At 32.2% G+C, this 22,597-nt stretch overlaps 1 long non-coding RNA gene across 1 annotated transcript; it reads right to left on the bottom strand.

The window, feature by feature from the left end:
* Nucleotides 1–621: 621 nt before the first annotated feature.
* Nucleotides 622–4,245, bottom strand: LOC139509041 (uncharacterized). The gene is made up of 2 exons (XR_011661528.1): nt 4,139–4,245; nt 622–1,915 (listed from the first exon to the last, which is right to left on the bottom strand). It is a non-coding gene; the product is annotated as an uncharacterized lncRNA (long non-coding RNA).
* Nucleotides 4,246–22,597: the final 18,352 nt, after the last annotated feature.

The following is a 22,597-nucleotide window of genomic DNA, read 5'->3' as shown; positions in this document are numbered from 1 at the left end:
TAAAGCAAAAAGAATAAAAGAAAAATGGTCAAACATTAATAATATTATTAAAAAATAGAGCTCGATGCAGATGTATTCTGTATTCTGTTATTTGACTTTGTACAATGTATTTTATAATTTATAACAAGTATGGTTAACCATATGTTTAAGATTTATAGCAGAATAATTTGTGTGTACATCTTTATTTGTAAATGAGATTTGAAAATGATATGAAAATAATAAAATATATATTACAAAAATTTTTTTTTAATATCTCATCTGTTGATCAAAGATAGAGTTACGTGTAGTAGGAATCATATTTAATTTGTCCGGGGACTGAAATCAGAAATTCAATTGCCATAAAAGAATATCCGACTTTGTTTTTTTTTCAATAGATAAGACAGTTGGTTTTCCTGTTTGAATGGTTTTACACTTGACATTTTGGGGTCCTTTATAGCTTGCTGTTCGATGTGAGCCAATACTCCGTGTTGAAGCTGTTATTTGACCTTTAATTGTTTTCTCTTTTTTTTTTTATTCATTGTGACTTGGATGGAGAGTTGTCTCGTTGACATTCACAACCAGATCTTCTTATCAATATTTATTCCAATAAATGTTGTAAAACACATATTTAAAAAAAAACCACACACACATAGTATTATATTTTTTCATGAAAGTATGTGTCAAGAAACTGTCTGCTACTACTATTTATACTGATAGAAATTGTCATTTGTATGCATATGTAATGCAGTACATTACAAAATGATACCACACCGGTTTAACGTTGCGAAGACAGCTTTCCTTACATTGGTATCAATCATCCACATGTATGATCTTACTGCAGCTGGTATCAGAGAAATAGTAGTAATGACATAGTTTGGTATCATATAGGATTGTATGTAATCATCAACACTTAATAACAACGCTTTTTCCGATCTGTTAACCCAAGCAACAAGTGGAACATGGCATAGTATGCTGAAAGTTGTAATCGCAATGACAGCATATGCAGATGATAATATCTCGTTTTCGCTAGCAAACGAAAAACACTGATTCGCTTTCCACTACGATGTGTTCGCATCGTTGATCTGATATCTCTTTTTCGGGCATACCGCATGAGTTTAAATTTTCCAAATCCGTTGACGGATTGATTCTGTTTAAAGGTGCCGTTATGTTCACGTGTTTGCTTAACCTTTTATGTATTACAACAGAAGCAATCATAATGATTAGTGCAGGAATACTAACGACAGCTGCCAGTGTTTGAACAGGAATAGATGGATGAGTATAGGATTCATCTGTTGTCACGTTTGTTCCATATTGAATTACTATTGGTAATGCAATAGATGGATGAGTATAGGATTCATCTGTTGTCACGTTTGTTCCATATTGAATTACTATTGGTAATGCAACAACATACGTTAGGAAAAAAGGCAAAATCATAAATAACCCATGGATAGTTCGGTGAAAAATACGGCGTAGTCTGAAGTAGGTTGAAAAAAGATTGACGGGAAAATCCAAACATAAAGCTACCAAAGCCAATCCACTAAATAAATAATATACCAGGGTCATATTGAGTACCATTATACAAGTGGTATCGCTTTTCCACCAATCATCATCAGGCATTATATATGAAAATGGTAAAGTAGTACACCCTATCAAATCTCCTACAGATAAAATTATTACTTTCCAGTAGAATACGTCCTTCCTAAGTTTTTTCAAAATAATTAAGATAATAACTAGCAAATTTGAAAAAATGATGGCTGCAACAAGTACCGCAAATACTATTGCAAATTTGTGCACAACTGTCTGGTAATCATTTACATCTTTGGTGTATAAATCTGTGGTTATATTATATCCATGTTCATATTGAATGAAGCTTGATTGATTCATATCGTCGAAATACTGAAAACCATCCGGATCCATTCTTACTTTCTGTGACTTTCTATGAAAAATAAAAAACATACAAATTAATGAAATGACTTTCTGTCCGCGTTCTCGCAGTCAAATTTTAGTAAAACTAAATTTAAGATCAACATAAGCGGTTTATTGTATACTATGACAGTCAGAAAAAGAGTATATTAATATAAATACCGTATTCCAAGGAACATTCAAAAAGGGAATTCTATAAAAACTGGATCAATCAAAGAGTGAAAAACAACTGTCATGACTTGGTACAGGTAATTTTTTCGTTGGTTAAGCCTGGTTTTATAGATGGCTAATCTTTTTACTCGTACGACAGTTTTTTTTACAGTTCCGTTATAAAGTTAGGGGAGCAACCAAAACTCGAAAACAAAATTATTATATCTACCTTAAAAGTTTGCACGTTTAATCCTGTTTAAACGTTTTTTAACCTAGTAGGTTATAGTTGTCTTTCTGATATTTTTCTACATTATTCGTTTTTTCTTATTAATATTCTATTCATTACAGATCCAATAAACCTTCAGTGTATGTTGAATTATTTTTGTTACCATGTCTTTTGGTTGAACTAACTTGTGCAAACATACAAATAAATCGAACAAGAACGACAACAAAAACGATGTTGTACCTGATAGCAAATTTGTCAAAGACGTGGCACGCCAACCAAACAGTTGAGTTGTTGATATTATGTTTTGACAACTCCGAAAAAAGCAGGAATATCCGCTACTATACATAAAACTAAAATTGAGAAAGGAAATGGGGAATGTGTCAAAGCGACAACAACCCGATCATAGAGCAGACAACAGCCGAAGGCCACCAATGGGTCTTCAATGTAGCGAGAAACTCTCGCACCCGTAGGTGTCCTTCAGCACATATGAAAATGAGTGAAAAAAGTAAACTTTATAGAAACTAATTAAAAGTTATTGCTGAAAGTCCATTGCTATATGGACAAGTTAATTAGATGTTGAATCAGTGACAGGAATATCTAATTTTGAACTGTTCTAACCTTTCATTTGAACTGCCGGAATGATCTTATTGAACTGTTATATTCGTTCTAAGAAGGAATTGTCAAAACTCTCTTCTAAGGTAAAACTGTAAAGGTCGAGTGTATTACTATCTAAATATGGTCTAAGGTAGATATGTAAGAGGTAAATATGTAAGTAGGAAAAAGATAAAATAACAATACCGAGCTCCAACAAAAATTTAAAAGGGAAAGTCACTCATCAAATTGAAAATTCAAAAGCAATTTCCAAATAGAGAAAATTTGTAAAGCCGTTCTCTGATTATGATATTAAACAGTTCTATTCATCGAAGATGTACAAATGTAAGAGGGAGTAATCTTGTATTTCTCTGTATGACATGTTTTTAGACCAATAATAAAGGGCATGCATTGTAGTGTTGACCCCAGGTGGGGCTTTTACAAATTAAATGGGCATACAAGCTTATTATTAAAATATGTTCAAAAAACAAATACCTTCATGTGCTATTTCAAGATATAAATGGGTCAAAATTATATATAATTATTTATTCGTCGGTTAGAACAACTTTACTATTTGTTTCAAAAGATACACATAAGTGTTGAAAACATTTATTCGGAAGAAAAACTAAAGTTCATCAGATTTTTATGAGAAATTGATACAATCTTCAAACTGAATTGAGCTTTACGAGATGTTTAAAAAAGTGGTCGATGTTCTCACTATCAAGAAAATGAAATAAATCGATGGAAAAAAAACATATTTTAACAAGAATGTGTCCTCAGTACACGAATGCCCCACTCGCACTATCATTTTCCATGTTCAGTGGACCGTGAAATTGGGGTAAAAACTCTAATTTGGCATTAAAATTAGAAATATGATATCATAGCTATAGGGAACATGTGTACTAAGTTTGAAGTCGATTGGACTTCAACTTCATCAAAAACTACCTTGACCAAAAACTTTAACCTGGAGCGGGACAGACGGACGAACGGACAGACAGACAGACAGACGGACGAACGGACGGACGGACGCACAGACCAGAAAACATAATGCCCCTCTTCTATCGTAGGTGGGGCATAAAAATATGTCGCATTGTGACATCTCGAAAACTAATGCAAAGTTATTAGTTCTAATGAAAGCACAGTATTAAGGAAGAAAAGTCCGACTGAGGGTGGAACTGTCAGAAAATTAATAGGGCGTTGAACAAAAGATTTTTGTCAGATTTGTAATTTATAGATTTAAATACAAAATAGCAAATAAAATAAACTTACCTCTTTAGAAAATCAGCGTACTCAAATGATTGTTATTCAGTCTTTAGTTTTATACTATGAACAAATCATATGTTAATAGTCCGAGTAATTTGACCAAATTACCAATATTACAGTAATAACTTTGAAGAGCTTAATACATTTATGCAAATGGTAAATTTATTTATGAGCAAATTCATGTGGAAAAATATAAATCGGGTAATTGTACATAACTGAGATGACTCGTTTAATCGAAGATGAATGAAGTGAAAATCCGTACTTAAAAATATTTGCTTTGAAAAAGGAAGATCCTAAAAATTAAAATCACAAAAATAACGAACCCGAGGAAAATTGATAACTAATCAAATGACAAAATCAAAAGCTCAAGCACATCAAACAAAGGGATAACAACTGTCATATTCCCGACTTGTGTAGAAAATGTGAATTGAACCTGATTGTATAGCTAGCTAAACCTCTCACCACAAACACTAGACGTTCTGTCAATAGTATTTAAATATGAGCAATTGAAAGAAAATAGTGTCCAGAAATATAAAAGAGAGAAGGCTACCAAAACATCTACTTTTTAACCGGATTTTTGTGACAAAAATGTCTGTTATTGATTTGGGGATGTACGGCGGGCGGGCGGGCGGGCGGCAATCAAATGTTGTCCGTGCATTAACTCATGAACCGTTCAACCAAAGCTTTTAAAATTTTAATATGTTATTACTGACAACTATACGAAGGTCAAGTTTAATAATGGCGATTTTGACTTTTACCGTTCAGGAGTTATGGTTCTTGAAAGGCGGCAATCAAATGTTGTCCGTGCATTAACTCATGAACCGTTCATCAAAGCTTTTAAAATTTTAATATGTTATTACTGACAACTATACGGAGGTCAAGTTCAATAATGGCGATTTTGACTTTTACCGTTCAGGAGTTATGGTTCTTGAAAGGCGGCAATCAAATGTTGTCCGTGCATTAACTCATGAACCGTTCATCCAAAGCTTTTAAAATTTTAATATGTTATTACTGACAACTATACGGAGGTCAAGTTCAATAATGGCGATTTTGACTTTTACCGTTCAGGAGTTATGGTTCTTGAAAGATTGAAAAATGGAGTTTTCAGTCGTGTCCGTGCATTTACTCATGAACTGTTCTACCAAAGCTTCCCAAATTTTAATATGTTGTTACTGATGACAAAATAGAGGTCAAGTTCCATAATGACGATTTTGACTTTTACTGTTCAGGAGTTATGGTTCTTGAAAGATCGTAAAATGGCGTTTCCATTCACGTTGTTGCATTTTCTCATGAACCATTCAATCTAAGCTTTTCAAATATTATTATTTCAAAATGTTGATACCGATGACAAAATAGAGGTCAAATTTGATATTGATGATTTTCACTTTCACCATTCATCAGTAATGATTCTTGTGATATTGCCAGGACACAAATAAATGTAAATAAATCCGGTTTGCTGTCGTTGTGACAGCCTCTTGTTTAATCCTCTCTCTGGCATCACTGGAACGTTCATCAATACAAACACGTTCTTTCAGTTGTCTTTGGGAAATCCTGCCAACAAGGATACCTCACCACGAATGTATTGTTGTAGCTGAAGATGATAATCCCTAATAGGTACTAGCAATTCAAGTTGTTGGTGTCACTAAAAAGGCCAGATTTGTCCGCCATTTTGTTTTCCGGTTGACAATTTTACTGATATTCAAAGAAATTGAAATATCATTTTCTTGTTGTTCCCGTATATCCAAAGTGTAATTTTAATATTAAGATGAACGATTGTGTTTTCTATTAAAATAAAATATTTTGAACACTTGTAGCAATGAATTTTAATTTTCAGGCGAATTCGCGATGTTTTTTTTCCGATGAACGTCGTCCGCGGCACGCATTTCGAGCCGGGGTAGCCTTCTTCAAACAGAAATAAAATATGTTCCTGACGTCATATCGATCTAATTTTGTTATCCAATGAAAGAGGTACAAGTCGACTTCCGGTCTCTAGTAAGAATTTAACTTTTTTGATCGATATATTTTCAATCTTCAATGTCACTGGGGTAAAGCTGATGACCGTAACTGCATTCACGGTAATCCAAAGATGTCAGATGAAAAATTAGGTCAGTATCTGTATTGTCTGTTAAAGTGTTTCTATATCATTTTATTTACAAAGCATACATTGGTACGATGTAAATCTAAAAAAGATTCACACGGAAATCACAAATTACTACCGAGAAATGTGTATAACACAGGAAATTGGATTTGAAAAAATCGCTAAGATAACCGTGAATCATCATTAAAATATTTTCAAGATGACCGTAACATATAACAAGGACGACCGTGATTGTTGATGTTTTAACGCCACTTTTTAGCGCCACATGTCGGCTATTTTGTATCGACTAGTTTTTATTGATTGGGGAATCCGGAGTGCCCGGAGAAAACTACCCATCTTTGATAGGAAAACTGACAATCCTAATCAATTAATATTGGAGTCGAGAACCCCCGCACGGGCGGAGTTCGCCCTCAAAATCTCACTATTGACTGTCTAGTGATTACAGTAGAAGAACTACTGTGAATTCTTGGTAAACGAGGCCCCTTATGAAAAAAAGATTTTTTTAATTTTTTTTTTTTATCTTAACGGGGATATAAAATATTTTGTTATATTTTGTGTACACAAGGTAAATCTTAAATCAGTGTTTTAAAGTCGGAACAGATAATAACGATTTTTTTTGTAGTTTCTGCTAAAAAAAAGAAGTCATGTTTTTAAGAATATTCAAACAAATGAAATCTGATTTGAATAAGTTTAAGACTCAATGGAATTCATTACAACTTTTTGCGTAAGTATTACTATAAAGTGACTATTTGGGGATCGAATTTAAATTTGGGGTCTGGGGGAGTAAAATACGTTGTTTCTGTTTATTTTGTCATTCTAAATTTATTTACTGACATCTTCCTTGGTTCATCTTTCTCTAAGCATATCATTGAGGGGAAGAAAAGCAGTTATAATTTTTTTATATACCGATTTGAAAGTACACAATATGACAAAGTCTTAATCGTCACTAATTAAATAAAAATTATGAATAAATTTAACAGAAACGATAGAAAAAAATATACAGTTAAACCAGAAATAGTGTAACAACTTAAGAAGAAGCCTAATTATAAAAAAAAATATAATGATATAAAACTTACCAACCTCTTACTACATGAAGGCTCATTTCCCATTTCTTTACTCTACAAGAAATTGCCTATGAGTCGTGGATTGCAGAATATCATCCGCATATTTCTAAAACGTTCACGTAAATCGATGGCGTCATGTGTTAAAAACAGTCATTGGCCAATCAAATCGGTATATAGGATTTAGTCTGCACGGCTCGTGTGACCTTCAACCCGAACTCCTACGTTGTTCCGGTTAATTAGGGTCACCCGAGCCATGCAGATTAAATCCAATATACCGACTTGCTTGGTCATTAACTTTAACATATTTAATTATTTACGTGAAATATGCAATTTACTATCATTATCATCAAATCAAAATACAACAAATAGTTAAAAAGAAATTGATTAAACATATGTATATCCGCTAACCGAGCCCTTATTGAGACAAAACTCAACATAAAGCTATGAATACAAAAATGGATATTTCTTAGAATTGACGGTCAACCTTTGAAAGTTACGGTCATTTTTTAACCAATTACGGTCACCCTTGTTATGAATCGCTGATCCTGTAACGGTCATCTCGATTATGATTTACAAATTTTTTTTCAAATCCAATTTCCTGTTTCATACACATTTCTCGGTAGTTATTTCCGTGTGAATCTTTTATAAATATACATCGTACCAATGTATGCTATGTAAAGAAAATGATATAGAAACACTTTAATAGACAATACAGATACTGACCTAAGACAATAACAATCAAAACCAAGGAGTAAACAAAGACTCACAAAACCAAAGGACATTTACATCAACAGTTACAAATAGTAATTAAGAAACAACACGAACTCCACTTAAAACCGGGAGTGAAATCAGGTGCTCCGGTACTTTTCATCCGACATCGTTGGATGACCGTGAATGCAGTAACGGTCATCAGCTTTACCCCAGTGAATGTTTTATCTTTGAAATGATCCAAATCTTTCCTTAAAATTTAACCGGGAACATATTTCTTTTCAGCGTCGAGTAATAACAGTGCGAAAATGTCCAGTGAACAGGAATGTTGGAAACGGCTGTCGGAGTTCAACGTTGATCGAGAAACAGTGGTCGGTTTGTTAAAGCACGAGAATTATACCGGTTAGTTATCCTATTTTATGCTTTTAACTTTTTTTAATATTAGAAATTAGGAAAACAAAAGATTTTGAATAACAACACGGCAAATAAATTGGATTCATAGCCATAGGGTGTGGGGCATAGATACATATTATGTAAGTTTATCATGAAGAAGGAACTGAAATAGAAAGATATTTAAGTGTCCTGTCAATAAACAAAGGGTCCTGGTTCATTTTATAGCAAAGATAATAATTATTTTGATAGTTTATTGGATGCTTGATGGTAAAACAATTGCCCACTGTCACTGATTATAAGATAAATTCTAAAATTTAAACCTAGGGCTAGGTCATGCGCATGTTACTTATAAACCTATCTTTAGGTAGAGGAAATTACCTACATAGCTATGTTTCAAATTTATAAATGGATATCCATTTCACATTTGAACAGGGTGTTTTGATGTTCATTTTTACCAAAAAAAATAATACTGCATTTTAATAAATGTTTGAATCATGTTCCATGGCATTAGAACCTTTTCTTTGTGGTCCTTTCTTTGTGTTTTTCAGCTAAATGGATATTTAGAATTGTTTGAACATCTAGAATGTCAGCAAATTTGGATGATGCATGTAGCCTTTATTAGATGTTGCATTGCCGGATGATGAAACTATACATGCTATATGAGTTAACTCATTACTAAAAATTATATGATAATGCCATTACATCACAGAAACCATACTCATCTCTTACCATCACCAACCAATGATCATGATTTCATATTATTATTATCATCGCTGGACGATGACCATGATATATTTGTAACACGTACCTGATGAAATAATATACTAGTAGGTGAGGTATTTTAAACAGTAGAATGTTTAACACATAGGCACAAATTTGGGGTATATGTTCATGAGACAGCAACCGATTGACTGGCACAGTTTTCAATATACTTGTTTATTTTTGGGTACGATTATTATTTCAGATGGTTGGTCGTTAGAGAAATTAAACAGCCCAATTTGGAAAGAACTTTATTTCTGTGATGCCGTCATTCAAGTTGTTGAAGACGAAGAAGAGTTGTCAATAAAAGAGAACTTACCAATAGCCTTGAAGAACTTTGATATTTTTTAATCACTTCTGTGTCATTTTTTGTAAGAAAAATTAGAAATAGAATGATTTTTAAACGCATTGATGTTACTTTAGGTTATGATATAGTTTTTAGCAATGAAAATTTTAGTGAAGAAGGGCCCTATTGTAGGAAATATGGTATTTCATTAGGCTGGTTAAATAATCCCTCTAAGTTGGAAGGTTTTTTGAATTTGCCAATTGTTTTAATTGTAGAGGTACGACACAATTTCAAGTTTAAAGATTTGTCTTTTTGGATAAAATTAATGTCGGGTCTTGATTATTGCCTTGATGTCGGTTTTTTAGTAAACAAATGGAACGCTCTATCTAAAAGCAGTAAATAAATAAAGGCAACAATAGTATACCGCTGTTCAAAATTCATATACTCGATTGAGAAAAATAACAAATCCGGGTTACAAACTAAAATGAGGGAAACGCATCAAATATAAGAGGAGAACTACGACACAACAGAAACACAACATTAAAATGTAACACGCACAGAAACGAACTATAATATACAATGGCCATTTTCCTGTCGCTGTACCAGGACATTTTACGAAAATAGATCACGACATGTACTTGGATAGTATATATGTACCCCCGCAATACTAAATATAATGCTACATCGAAATATGAAGGTGAAGGCCTTTGATAGAACCATGCAAAATGAATATAAGTGGGTCCACATGACATGTCAACCAAATGAAATGAAATTTTGCACACATGTTATGATAGTCAAGAGATAATAAATTCTAACTTTAAAATTTTATTTTAAGCTATTTTTAGATTTTACAGCGCCATCTACTGGAAATGCTTGAATTTCCAAAATAGTCTACAAAAATATCATAATTTTGTTGCTCTGAATATGCTAGATAAGGTTATGTTTAACTGGTAGTTGAATTGATTTTTTATAACAAGCATCATTCGTCCTGGAAACTTGATAAAATGTTAAAGCTTGAGTATTGCTAAATTTTGAGGCTGACCGGTCCAAAAAGGGCATTTTGGGCATATTTTGGATACTTGGTAAAAAGATCATCAAAAGGACATGAAATCTCATAAAGTACTTTGAATCTTTAAATGTTTTAAATATTTCTATAAAGGTGTACATGTGTACTACAAGTTTTATGATTTTTGAGCTGGGGTCTCTTACACCGTAACCATGGCAACGGAATAAAAATGGGGTATTTTCCACAATAATCTGTGTATTTAATCATGAAAACTTATTTATCTTTTGACACTATCTCATGATATTTGGCTTGAAGGTGTATTACAATAAGACAGTATGTCTCATAAAATGAAAACTGCTAGTTGACCTTGACCTTTGACCTCAAGGTCAAAATATTTGATCCCCCCCTTTTTTTTTTACTAGAGCACACATTTTTCTCTTCCTTGCAGATTTTTTTAAAACTTGACACACAATGTCAGCACCTAAATATGATGTGTTGTGTACCATGGATAATGACCTTGATATTTGACCTTCAAGGTCAAATAAAAGGTCAAGGTCAAATAGGTAATTCTATATGTCAGCCTAAACTACAACATTCTGTTTTGACATGTCAATATGAAAGAGAAGTGTACTGATTGCTTATGAGACATGACAATTAAAGTGGAGTGGTAGTAAGCAATTTTATTGTATAGGCCACAGAACGGGCAAGACCTTTGCAGTACAGCTAAGGGTTTTTCCCTGTGGTCATGTTCCGCTCCCTCATATAATGATGTTACTGTTTAAACTTTTCTTTTAAAAAAGTTCAGAACCAAATCTGTAACCCATATTTAATCTTAATTGCCTTTCTAGTTCATCATGATGCCCTGCCCCCTACATACAATTGATGGTTAAATAGCTTGAAATATGGTCATATTCCTACCTTAAATCATATGTATTTTTTCAATCAGACCTTAGAGTACACCAATGATGGTTTTGCTTGAGTTCGCTTCCCTTATAAACACTTTTCAGATACCCACCTCTAAACTATATACTTTAATAATTTTATATCATGACTAGACCAATTAAGTGTACCATATATTACATTAGTTTTGATTCACTAAAACAGTTCTAACGAGTAATTATTATTATTATAGTTAAATTAAAAAAAAAATCGTAGAATTTTAGCTTAATGCAAAAACTTAAAATACTGCAAATTCAGAAATTAACGTTTGTAATAATATTATAATTGCTTATTCATGGTGACCGTCAAAAATGTGAGATTAATCGAAGCAAATTTGAATTACACTGTAACAGAATATAGTACAAAAATGAAAATGCAACTTTGGTTATATAACAGCCTATGCCATATATAGTGTCGGGTTTCCCAGTTTGTTGCAGATCGTGTAGCGACCAATGGGTGTACAATTTTTTGGCTGGTTAACTTCTGAGATGAAATGTTGTATCCTTTACATATACCCAATATCTATTCTTGTTGTCCCTCTCAGCATCACATTGCAGCTGGGGATATATAAATGCTGTTCGTTCTTCTATCCAAGCATCGGTTCGTATTGTAAAGTATCAAGTATAATTAATCGTTATCTAATCTAAATTCATGCCATTGCTTTCTAAAGATAAATGGCCAAGGCTGAAGATGAGCCCAGTTCAAACAATTAGAAGTTGGAGGAACATTGAACATCGGTTGTTTTATTCATATTGCAATTAATTTTGAATTTATAGAAGGTCTTGTTAGTCAGTTTGTTAGATTTCCCAAATAATAACTAAGAAAACAATGAAGATTTGATAAATAATGGCTGTTGTTTGAAAGGCCAAAGAAAAATGTAAAATGTCTTCAAAAAATTAAAAGGAACCTATTATAATACATTGTACCACATCTTCTTACTTTTATATTGTATGCTTTTTATACCACTGCAACAAAAAAACAACACATTTGGTTTAAGTGAATGGATCTCTATAATTTTCAAACTAGATGTGTCAAAGCGACACGAATGCCCCCGTCCCAAAAAGTTGAAAATCTGCAATTTCAATATAAACACATGTGGACACAAACACGATGGTAGTCTCACATATCAAAAATCAGCTCAAAATTTGGAGGCGTATAGAAATAAAATCCATGTAACTGTGATTTTCAATAATTTCTCAAAGTCCAAAGGCCGTTATTTCGGCAAAAATTAGTGGAGCGGAACAAAACTTAAACTTCATCTGTTAATCATCATGGTTAACTCACATACCTAAAATCAGCCCAATATCTGAAGGCGTTTAGAAAAAAACTCCGTATAATGGTTTGTTGCGGAATGACGGAATGACAGAATGACGGAATTTCGGAATTTCGGACAAGGGTAAAACTATATGGCACCGACAACTTCGTTGCGGGGCCATAAAAAAAAGGGTTCAATACCACAAAAAGAAGGTTGGGATTGATTTAAGGGATGATGGTCCCAACCGTTTAGGAATAAGGGAGCTACCATTTGATTTTTTGGAAAGGGGGGGGGGGGGGGGGGGGGGGCCAGGATGAAATTTGAAAAAAATAGGCAGGACAGGAGTTTTGAGTAAAAAAAAAGCAGGATGAGACACTTTGCAAAAAAAAAAAAGGCAGGATGACAATTTAGGTAAAAAAATTCAGGATAAACTAATAAAAAAAAAAGGCAGGACCGAATAGAGTGAAAAATAAAAAGGCAGGACAGAGATTACAACTAAAAAAAAATGCAGGAAAATTATTTCATCCTAGCCCCCCATAAAAATCAAATGGTAGCTCCCTAAGGGGCCACAAAGGGACCAAAAACAAGCATTTTTCTAGTTTCAGGATAATTACTTGTGTATTAGTATTTTTTTGGCTCTGAAATTGTACCACAATGTTAAATATTACAAGTAGAAGGTTGGGATTCATTTTAGGGGCTATGGGGCCAACAGTTTAGGAATAAAGGACCAAAAAGGGACAAAAAACTAGCATTTTTATAGTTTCCAGACAATAACTTGTGTGTTAGTGTATGGATCTCTGAGGCTAGGATCGAGTTTGAGGTTAATAACTCAAATATGGAGGAATTAGGGGTAAAAAAGGGCAAAAAAAAAAGCATTTTTCTGGTTTCAAGACATTAACTTGTGTTAAAGTGTATGGATCTCTCTGGAAAGTACTACAAGATTCAAGATTCCGTTATACAAAGGAGAGGCTGGGATTGTGTTGTGTGGTTGTTGCTCAAAGGGGGTTTCAAAAAGGTAAAGTTTTTTTTTCAAATTCATTAAAGGGATTCAAATGTTTTTTTCCAAAATTTTCCAAATTTTGAATTCAATTACACAGTATTGCACAATAGAATTGTTAGATCTTTGACCGCATTTATTTTGTGTCAGAATTATATATATTATGTCAAAAATTTGATTTCAATCCAAATTCAGACAGTATCAAGCATGAGTATTGTGTCCAAAATGCCCCAACTGTTCAATGTTCGACATCTCTGGTCGTATCAGGCTGCGCTCAGCGAAGCATTTTATATAAGCAAGGTGGAAAAAACTGAAAAAGACCTCGTTATGAAGGCTGTGATTGTTCGTGTCAGTGTTAAAGTGTAATTTTGACATAAAAAATATATAAAGTATTTTGTAAAGTTGGTGTTAAAAAAAATCCAATTTAAATGTTGACGCCACTGCAACCAACGAAAGAATATAGGATCGCTATATCTTACTTTTGCAATATAAATAGTGCAGTATCGATATAAATTATCAGCATGACAAGATGTAAAAACAATTCAATGGCTAAACTGCCAGTTTACTTCCTATTGGTGTTATTGTCCTTCAATGGCGATTTTAAACATTTATTTGCGTGTTTGCGTATTATTTTGAAATGGGATAAACTGTAATAGTTTAATATATAGGTGAATAGAAACTATAGGGGCAAAAAACAAAGGACTACAAAAAGGTCTGCATGGCTCAAATTGTCAGACGACTTATAGCTTATAATCACGATTGTTAACCTCTTTTTTTAAATTTTTGCCCTAGTATCTTGAAAACTTCAATCTAAATTATAAAGATGTCAACTTTAAAAAGCAAGAAAAAAATGTTTTATAATTATTTGATAAAAAGAAACTTTTAAACACATTAGATTGTTTTATAATAATGAGTTAACTCTAGTAAAATATGACAGCACAATTAGTTTAGAAGTCTGGTTTTTATAATTTAGGATTTCTTTGTATTATCCATTTGGTCATATAAAAATCAATGTTAATTTGACTGTATTTTTTTAAGGTATTTACACCTTGTTAAATTAAGGTCTTTCCTTTCTTAAATGGAAAGACCTTACTGTATTTCGTTTGTTTATTAGGTCCTTTCCACTTTTCTGGTGGAAAGACCTATTGTTTTTCTTCTGATTATTTTTTTTTTCTTCCGCCTAATTTTGTTCTTGCGATAAACATTTGTTTCGCAATATGTCGCTTAGATATTTTGTATATGATATGGAACCAGTTTATGCGCTTTTGAAATTTACCCTGCCTAAACGAATACTTTTCTTTGTAGGAGTTATCTCCCCAAACACTGTTTTCCCTTGTTATCGCATCTCCTTCGCAACCGTAAAAGATTATGACAAATTTATTTTACAAAATTGCTCGTTATATCCTTCGCATGATTTGTCCTATTTTGACCGAAGCGATATGACCGCTCCATATGAGAGTTTATTTCCCCTTATGCATCTGATATAAGTGATATGAATTTCTATCTTATAAATCATAAGTGATAGAGACCTAGGATCTTTTGATTTGAGGTCCTTGGTCCCAAAAAAATGAAAATTAGGTCAAGGTCAAAGGTCAAGGTCATATTCTAATATTTGAATTTGGCTTATTTTCACTTATATCCAAAGACTGTATAAGATATCAACAAATTATTTTTACTAAATTGTTAGTTGCGACATGTCGTAAGATGTAAATTTTGATTGCAAGCGTACGTTGAATGTAAAAGGGAGTTTTCTCCCCTCTTGTATTTAAAAATACGCGTTTGGTGATATAACTCATTAACTAAATATAATTAAGACCTATGGTCTTTTGATTTGAGGTCCTTGGTTTATGACCTTGAAATTGATCTCAAGGTCATAGCTTAATTTGACGTTCTAGATTTTGACCTTTGCTTTTATTCTATATGTATACATGATAAAAGATATACAACTTTTAGAAAAAGGTATCAAACCATTTAACCTTGAAAAAAACCAACCGGAAGTGACTTTTTGTAAACCGGAAGTAGCTATTTTTTGTACTTTATTAATATAAAAGTATATAGAACCAGATATTTTTGGAATCAGTGTCAAGTAAATATTCAAATATAATCGGAAGTAACATTTTTCAAACCGGAAGTAACAAATTATCTCCTTATTTAAAAAAATGTATGGAAACAATATATTTTTGGAATCAGCTCACTAGGAGCTATCATTTGACGATTGAAATGACATTTTAAACTTAGTTTCACAACTTTTCATATCAAAATACATTGTTTTGATGGAAAGACCTTCAATTGTTCTCTGAACAATTGGTTTTTAATTATTATTATTATTATTCTTTTTCCTCGTCCGTTTTCAAAGTCCAAAATCAAGAAAAGTACGCAACATATCCAAATGATCTTTGGTATCATGTATCGGAGGTATAATATCTAGCTTGTATTAGAATAACCAAGGTTTACTGTTTACCTTATAGGAGTTATCTCCCCAATTACAAAAAACACTGTTATCACTACTCCTCATAAACTATAAGACTTAGCGGCAAATGGTTTTTTTTAAAATGTTCCTTGCCAAAAGTTACAACTTCAAATAACTTTAACCGAAGCGATCCAGTGACCTTTTATAGGAGTTATTTCCCCTTGAATATTTAAATTTTCGATATGCATATAAATCTCATGAACCGTAAGTCATAAAGACTGCGGGTCTTCAGATTTGAGTTCATTGGACCAAAACTAGAAAATATAGGTCAAGGTCAAAGGTCAAGGTCATATTTAGATTTTCAAAAGTTTTTCATTTCCCTATAACTATTGAACGGTTATAGATACAGAAAAATTAAGCAGTTGAAAATGATTGGTACTTCAAGGGGCAACTTTTTTACATTATGACTATACTGATTTTACCATCATGTAAGGGACATAACTCCCATTGATGGTTTTTAAAAAGCCATTTTTAGGCAAAACTCATTAACAAAAGGTCCTTGACCCATACGGTCTTTTGCAATGACCTTGTGAGCAATGACCTTGACGAAGGTCACAAGGTCAAAGGTCAAGGTCATCAAATTATGTGTTTTTTGGCACTATTTAAACAGTTTTATGTGTGTTTGAATTCCAACCAATCAATCAATCAATCAATCAATCAATCAATCAATCAATCAATCAATCAATTAATTAATCAATCAATCAATCAATCAATCAATCAATCAATCAATCAATCAATCAAAGCAAGTTTCCGTTTCATGTGTTTAATACGGGATCCAAGGTCTCTTTTTTTCGCTTGTTTTTAATTGACACTTTCCAACGTGTTTAACCAACGTGTTTAACCAACGTGTTTTACCAACATGTTTTACCAACGTGTTTAACTAACCAACCAACCAACCAACCAATCAATCAATGCATGTTTCTGTTTCATGTGTTTCATACGGGATCCAATGTTGTTTTTTTTTTCGCTTGTTTTAATTCAGCCTATCCAACCATCGTGTTTAACCCAACGTGTTTAACCAACGTGTTTAACCAACGTGTTTAACCAACGTGTTAAACCAACGTGTTTAACCAACGTGTTTAACTAACCAACACAACGTGTTTAACTAACCAATCAATCAATGCATGTTTCCGTTTCATGTGTTTCATACGGGATCCAAGGTTTTTTTTCGCTTGTTTTAATTGAGCCTATCCAACCAACGTGTTTAACCAACGTGTTTAAACAACGTGTTTAACCAACATGTTTAACCAACGTGTTTAACTAACCAACCAACGTGTTTAACCAACCAACCAATCAATCAATGCATGTCACGTTTCATGTGTTTCATACGGGATCCAAGGTTTTTTTTTTTGCTTGTTTTAATTGACCTTTTCCAACGTGTTTAATCAATCAACGTGTTTAACCAACGAGTTTCACTAACATGTTTAACCAACGTGTTTAACTAACCAACCAACGTGTTTAACCAACCCAACCAATCAATCAATGCATGTCACGTTTCATGTGTTTCATACGGGATCCAAGGTTTTTTTTTCGCTTGTTTTTAATTGAGCCTATCCAACCAACGTGTTTAACCAACGTGTTTAACCAACATGTTTAACCAACGTGTTTAACTAACCAACCAACGTGTTTAACCAACCAACCAATCAATCAATGCATGTCACGTTTCATGTGTTTCATACGGGATCCAAGGATTTTTTCCCGCTTGTTTTCATTGAGCCTATCCAACCAACGTGTTTAACCAACGTGTTTAACCGACGTGTTTAACCAACGTGTTTAACTAACCAATCAACTTGTTTAACTAACCAACCAACGTGTTTAACCAACCAACCAATCAATCAATGCATGTCACGTTTCATGTGTTTCATACGGGATCCAAGATTTTTTTTCGCTTGTTTTAATTGAGCCTATCCAACAACGTGTTTAACCAACATGTTTAACCAACGTGTTTAACTAACCAACCAACGTGTTTAACCAACCCACCAATCAATCAATGCATGTCACGTTTCATTTGTTTCATACGGGATCCAAGGTTTTTTTTCCGCTTGTTTTAATTGAGCCTATCCAACCAACGTGTTTAACCAACGTATTCAACCAACGTGTTTAACCAGCATGTTTAACCAACGTGTTTAACTAACCAACCAACGTGTTTAACACAACCAACCAACCAAACAATCAATGCATGTCACGTTTCATGTGTTTCATACGGGATCCAAGGTTTTTTTTCGCTTGTTTTAATTGAGGCCTATCCAACCAACGTGTTTTACCAACATGTTTAACCAACGTGTTTAACCAACATGTTTAACAAACGTATTTAACTAACCAACCAACGTGTTTAACCAGCCAACCAATCAATCAATGCATGTTTCCGTTTCATGTGTTTAATACGGAATCCAAGGTCTCTTTTTTTTTCGCTTGTTTCAAGAGACCCTATATCAAGTGTTTAATTAATAAACCTATCATCCAACCAACCAACCAACCAACTAATCAATAAATTAATCAATCGATATATATGATATATTTATTTATGACAGTATAATTAAAAGAAAATGGAAGGAAAGACCTATCAATTATTCAAGAAGAATTGAACTTTAATTATTTCTCTTTTCTTTTAAAAATATTCTTTGAAACTATATGGATATACATGTACAGATTGTTATTCTATAAATGTTTGTTATCAATTAACAACTGCAATTTTTTGCATTTTTCAACAGAATAGTACAAGAAATCCTGATTGTTTTAGGGTTAAACATTCTCTTTATACACCTTTGTAGGCTTTGTTTTATATTTATCTTTATGAAAAGAAAGGAAGTTTGAAAGGCTTAAGATTTATCAAGAACAGAACACTAAATTTGAAGAAAAATCTTTTTTTTTTCTTCAGATTTTTGAAAATTCATTTTTCTCAGAATTACCTCCCTTTGTATCATAGATAATCAATATTTATGGCATTAATTATGTTGATTGTATTGTCTTCATTGTTAGTTTAACATTGTTAGGTATAATAATGATTTAGAAAAAAAATACATTCACAAAAATTGTCTACAGATTGATATATTAATTTCATTGATTTCAGAGAAAGGCAAATTTGAATATTACATTGTATTCAAGGAGAATTTTAGAAAGTACTAAAACAAGAGCCCAACCATCGTATATGCTTAAATGCGTTAATAACTATGTCTCTGAATATAACCAAATAGATATATACTTTTATATTTAATGTACCGAGAATTGGTAAGTTTGAAAAAAGTTATTTTAATTTTTTTTTTAAATCATTTTTACTAGATTATCTCCCTTTGTACCATAATAATTCAATATATATGGCACCATAAATTGTAATTGAACTATGGTCATAGTAACTTTGAATTAATTTGTCAATTATTGTACTGCTTTGGAAAAAGAAACACTTACATTCGCAAAATTATCCACAAAATACTAGTTAAAATTCATTGATTTATAGAGAGAAAATGTAAATTTAGGCATTTTTTGAGAAGAATTCTACAATGTACTTGAAAGAGACCCCCAGCAAGTGTATTAGCTAAAATGCATAATTAAGTATTCCAATTGATAAAACAAAGTGAGTTATCTTAATATTTTTAATGGACCAAAGGCTGGATAGCTTTTAAAATATATACTTTTTATGATTTTCTGAAAATATTTTTTACTGGATTATCTCCCTTGTAATAATCCACAAACTGTTTCTTGAAAAATGTATGTACTGATGAGTTTCTAAAGCTTTAACACTTGATTATTCAATAAATCATCATTCTCTATCTCGTTATTTTTCGCATTTATAAGTTTCAGGGTGTTGAAATTGGTCAATTTCATAGAAAAATACTGCCTCAAACATGGGAAAACTGGTTCCTGGTACATTACAGCATCTCCAAGCTGAAAGACATGGGAACCAGATGAAATATTTTTAATATGAACTTCTTTCATAATAATGTTTAAGCACACACAGTTTCAATCGAATCTGATGACCCCCCTTGTGGACTGTTTTGCATGGTTTTATGGGAGACTGGGTGTTAAACACTGTAGATGGAGAGAAATGTGTGTTGAAAAAAGAACGTACAAAATCTTGAAAACATATTGAAAATTGCAAGGCATGCAAAATTGAATGAATTAAAGAAGAGCAATGTGAAACTGATTAAAAAATATGCTACATGCTGTATAAAACTTTCGAACTTTTGTACAAGAAACGTAAATAAAAAGCTGAATCGGAGGCAAAAAAAAAAATAGAAGCACATTACAGAAAAAAAATTAATAAAACAGATGTCAGAAATTAGCAAACAAGTTCATAAATAAACATCATCACTTTTGAAATATTATCGCAACAAGTACAGAAATTTGAAAAAAGCCAAAGTCACTCAAAATGTAACACACAAAACATGAAACAAGCAAAATATTGAGCTTTCGTCACTTAAAGAGAAAGTATCATATTTAGAAAATGAACATTTTATTCTCAAAATGATTAAGAAGAACTACCACAATCAAAAAAGAGTCACTACATTTCATGAAGGTAAATACTCAGATGATGTGCGGGAGGTATATGCTACATTGTTATCTATGAATGTATGCCGTGAAAAACATAGACAATGTCATTAAAACAGTTTTAGGAAAACTTGGAGGTTTAAAAGTAGAAAGGCTTTCCAAAAAAATACCTTTGCAGAATACATGATGGTTGAATCTAAGGCATTAGCTCAAATTTAAGCCACAGAAGCTATGTTGAATAGTAATTTTAACACGTTACATACAGATGGGACAAAGCGTATGGGTAGGGAATTTGGGGGCCACAAGTTGGTACTAATTCTGGCAACTCTCCGTAGGTATTTTGGAACTTGTGAGTAACAATACCGAAAACTTTATCATAAAAATGACTGACCAAATTTTACGATATAGCTGTAAAGAAGGCAATACTACTTTTGCCAGTCAAAAATTTAATGACAGATCGTCATAATGTAAAATACCTGTTTGAAAAATTGTCTATTAAAATGCGTTTTGAGTGTATACCTGAAGACGGGGATACACCGGAGCCAGTAAGAACAAAAGTTGCTAAATTAAATGGTTTAAATATAAATTGCATTTTATTGTAAATTTTGCTTCCCAGTCAGAAATTGGCCTTAAACAATGGGAACAAAATGATTTCGAATTAGATAATGTTGAAGATAATAAATTAAATGTTAATTTTACTTATAATCAGTCAACTACTGATTCTATAAAAAGTTTGCTGCAAACTTTGTGTACCAGGTGCTGAGGAAAAGTCTTGTTACGGTTCATTATTTCGAACATTTTTGAGTGATAATAACATTGATATTAAGTTGACCACTTTTCACGGCCATCGAATTAATTTGCGTTTTGCTATGGATGCATCTGTGGTTTTTTTTTTCACAAAGATAATATTTATGAATTTATTGATTTGTATTTTGAAAAAGAAAATAGAAATAATTATTAAAAGCTGTTGCTAATTATGTTAAAAATCCAATGTATTTGGCTGGTTGTCGAGCCTTTGGAATAGTTGACAAGTTATTTACTGGTCCTTTTGCGTATTATAGAATACGCAGATCACATCTTAGATTTAAATAAGGTGTGGGAAGAATTTAAAGATTTAAAGTTTTTTTTTAGAGATTTATTCTCAAGATGCTACTGATTAAGTCGAATTAAAAAAATATTGTATAAAAAATATACTAATGATGAAATGTTTATTGTTTATTTGCTGTTGAAGATGAAGAACTCAATATTCTTACTACTGAAGCTCTTCACATTATTTTATTAAACTTTCAGTTAAGTGACTGTCTTCTTGAGGAATATTAAATGAAAAAAACTTATGGAATTGATATAAATTTGAGAGAACAAAGAAAATCAGTTGCTACAACTAATATTATTTCGGAAAGATATTTTACAAATTAAGACAGGCTTCAAAGGGAAAAACCAAATGCTAATTTAAAAGCACTGGAAGGTTTTATTTTGTTTGTTAACAACAAAACAGTAAAATGGTTAAATAATTTAGAAAGTGAGAAAAAAAATCTTTGAATATTTTAAAATAGCAAGACACCGTACACCAGACATCATTTAACAGTTTAAAGAAAGAAAACTTGAAATAAAAAATCAACATTTATTATCTCTTAAGAAAAGATAGGCAGATAAATTTAAAAAAAAAACAAGAAAAAATTTCAAAAGAACATGCAGACCATAGGTGGTCTTTGGCAAAATATTGAAGACATGCATTAATAAATTTTTAGTTAGCTTAACTCAAAATGAAAAGATTGTAGCAGTAAAAACTCAACTTAAGTTTAGGAAAAAAGTTTGACATATGAATGTTGAAGATAAAACTCTTTCACAATTTTCTTCTTATAATATTTCATTTTCTTTAGCAGAGCTTATTTCTAATTTGAAAGTTCTTTATACATTTGAAATTAATGTTAATGCACAATCTGGAACACAAAGATGCATGTATTATTTTTCATATCAAATCAAAAGAAGAAAAGGAGCAAATTAC

This window comes from Mytilus edulis, unplaced genomic scaffold (genome assembly GCF_963676685.1).
Source record: "Mytilus edulis unplaced genomic scaffold, xbMytEdul2.2 SCAFFOLD_1362, whole genome shotgun sequence".
Classification (NCBI taxonomy): Eukaryota; Metazoa; Mollusca; class Bivalvia; order Mytilida; family Mytilidae; genus Mytilus; species Mytilus edulis.
This window is presented reverse-complemented; position numbering and strand designations above follow the sequence as displayed.